We start from the raw sequence: 3,500 nt of genomic DNA, 5'->3' as shown, positions 1-3,500 counted from the left end.
TATACACATGTAGATATAAGTATGTACATATATGTGTGTATACATGTATATATATTCTTTGTATTATATATATATATATATATATATATATATATATATATATATATATATACATACGACAAGCTTATTTCAGTTTCCGCCCACGAAAGCCACTCGCAAGGACTTGGTCGGCCCGAAGTTATAGCAGAAGACACTTGCGAAAGCTACTTACCATACAGCCATATCTATCTATCTATCTATCTATCTATCTATCTATCTATCTATCTATCTATCTATCTATCGCTCAATCGCTCAATCGAAAGCTAGACAGATAGACAGACAGATAGATAGATAGATAAATAGATAGATAGATAGATAGATAGATAGATAGATAGATAGATAGATAGATAGATGGATAAAGATAAAATAAAAAAATAGAAATTCAACATATGAACTATATTTCTTTATCTTCTTCCTCGTATTCCTTAATTTCAAATTAAAATTTCCAATCCTGCTTCATTTTGCGAGGGGATGATATTCTCCTTTATAAACGGTCTTAATCAGAGGGATCATATGTATGTATGTATGTATTTTTTTATAAATCTATACATACACTCATGCTGATATGCATACTTATAGGTCCAGGGCCAGATTAAGACCCATACAGGCCGTTAGTACTTAATAATTTCGGTGTCCCCATGTATATGTAATTCAAAATATACATAATAATAATAAGCCATGAAATGAATTTTGTTTTCTTTTTGAAAACGAAGCGAAACTAGGAGTAAGATGGAAAATAATGTTTATTTATGTAAACTTCCACTTTACATTTGAAAAATTTTCTGCTACTGTTTTAATTGCAAAGTCTTGGATCAGATCCTCACCGTGACTCAATGAACATTACGAAATTATATTTTCTATCATATAAACCACTTCGAATATTGTTTTAGCAAGTTTAAAGTGATTTCTTTTGTGCCCCACATCCCATGATGACCTGAGCACGTTCTTATTTTGCTCAATGGTTAATCCAGCGTTGTATAGGTCTATCACACATATACATGCATACCTACACACACAAGTATATTTTTTTATGTTCTTAAACAAAGACATAAAAGTGTTCAGTACAAATTAGTGTTGGGTATGAGAGCACTTTTCGGAGTAGATGACGTAAAACGGTCGACCGATCGACTGCAATCTCTGTTTCAGGTTATGTATTCCCTGCTTATTTCAATAAATTAAAATACATAAAATTCAACTCACTTCCGATATAAAGTTATATTGAGCACTTTTATATTTTCTAACTAGCACATCAACAAAAACCAAATGCAATCTCTCCCACGCGTTGATAACCTTTTACGTCCATTTTTTGTTGTTGGCACTCCGTCGCTTTCGACGTCGAGGGTTCCAGTTGATCCGATCAACGGAACAGCCTGCTCGTGAAATTAACGTGCAAGTGGCTGAGCACTCCACAGACACGTGTACCCTTAACGTAGTTCTCGGGGAGATTCAGCGTGACATAGTATGACAAGGCTGACCCTTTGAATTACAGGCACAACAGAAACAGGAAGTAAGAGTGAGAGAAAGTTGTGGTGAAAGAGTACAGCAGGGTCCGCCACCATCCCCTGCCGGAGCCTCGTGGAGCTTTAGGCGTTTTCGCTCAATAAGCACTCACCACGCCCAGTCTGGGAATCGAAACCGCGATCCTATGACCGCGAGTCCGCTGCCCTAACCACTGGGCCATTGCGCCTCCACGTCCATAAACTATACATATAATGAACAAAGAATGCAGTCAATCGAGAGAATGGATATGAAATCTATTCTGTGGAAAACATTCAAATACCACACAGGAAAGTCTACTTAAAAGCATTCATCGATAAAAGCGGAAACAATTCTTAAGACAACTGACATACATACATATATATCAGCCAGCCATCCGCTCTCCTATACATACATACATACATACATACATACATACATACATACATACATACATACATACATACATACATACAAACATTCATACATATTTTAATGTATGTATCATCATCGTAACCATCATCATTACTGTTTTAACGTCCACTTCTCCACCCTTGCATCAGAGATCACACGGAATTCATTGGGATGGATTTTCTACAATAGGATACCTTTCCTGTCACTAACCTACAAGTAAGGTAATTTCCCTTGATCATGGCCGGTCATGTTTTTACGGAAGAAGGGAAACGAATGACACCGCCTGCCTCACGGTGACGTTCGCTTACAACTCTCACATGATATGAAAACAAAGATAAACACAAACACAATCAAACATAGACACATCACCCATACACATACACGATAAACTTCAGATGGACTATCAGTTTCCGTCTACCAAATCCACTCGCAAAAACTTTCGTCAGGACAGGAGGACAGTAGAAAGTACTTGTCAAAAGTGCCACACAATGTGACTGAATCCAAAAACATGTAGCTGGGAATCGAGCTTTTTAATCATACATCATACATCCATACCATACACACACACACACACACACACACACACACACACACACACACACACATATATATATATATATATATATATATATATATATATATATGCATATATATATATATATGCATATATATATATATATATATATATATATATATATATATATATATATATATATATATATATATATATATATATATATATATATATATATGGGAGAATGTACGAAAAAACAACAACAGACGAGGACAGGTGGTGTAAACAACAAAAGGATGTATTAGTATGACGCTCGGGAATACGGAAAGTCTCTAACGTTTCGAGCTACGCTCTTCAACAGAAAGAATACGGAGACAAGGAGAAAAACACGGAGAAAAAAAATTGAATATGCACATGTATTAATAAATTTGTAAACAAACCCGAAGGTTGTACATTACGGAAAAGAGCGACTACTTAGGTCTTTTTATAATAGCTGTAATTATATATTATTTTTTCACAATAATGTATGCTCCAAAATATAAATTTAAATATAAATCTAAACAATGCTTACATATCGTGTTCAATTTCCAAAGGGTCGGTCCATCTTCTTTCAGACAATTGTTAATATTACATTTAGTCGTTCTTATAGGAACATATATTATTATTAAAATATATATATATATATATAACAGTTGTTATATTATGATGAGAGTTACGACGCCCCCTGGCGAGAGATAGACTGGTCCAAGTAAAGTATGAATAGTAACGATCCGAGTGAGTTCGAGGTTCAGAGTTCGGAGTCGAGTGAAGTTCGTGTTAGTTCGCAGTGAAGTCGGAAAGTGTCGATTGGTTAATTCACAAGCAATATTGATTGTTGTTTCGTAAACAATATTGATTGTTAGTTCGTTTCATTTTTTTTACTGTTGTCTGGTCATCTTATTTATTGTACGTAACACATTACAACACACACACGCACATACACACACACGCACACACAATAGATGAGATCTAGAGATTCTCAGTATAGGAAACACTTTATAACACTCAAATGAGTCGA

At 34.9% G+C, this 3,500-nt stretch overlaps 1 protein-coding gene across 1 annotated transcript in view; it reads right to left on the bottom strand.

Annotated features, from left to right (window-relative positions):
- LOC106874361 (uncharacterized) overlaps positions 1-3,153 on the bottom strand; it is a 57,009-nt gene extending 53,856 nt beyond the window's left edge. Inside the window, exon 1 of the mRNA XM_089355021.1 lies at positions 3,015-3,153. The gene's annotated coding sequence lies outside the window, so the exon portion shown is untranslated. The remainder of the gene's footprint in view (positions 1-3,014) is intronic.
- Between the last annotated feature and the right edge of the window lie 347 nt (positions 3,154-3,500).

Source organism: Octopus bimaculoides, chromosome 1 (assembly GCF_046866305.1).
Source record: "Octopus bimaculoides isolate indiv1 chromosome 1, ASM4686630v1, whole genome shotgun sequence".
Lineage (NCBI taxonomy): Eukaryota > Metazoa > Mollusca > Cephalopoda > Octopoda > Octopodidae > Octopus > Octopus bimaculoides.
This window is presented reverse-complemented; position numbering and strand designations above follow the sequence as displayed.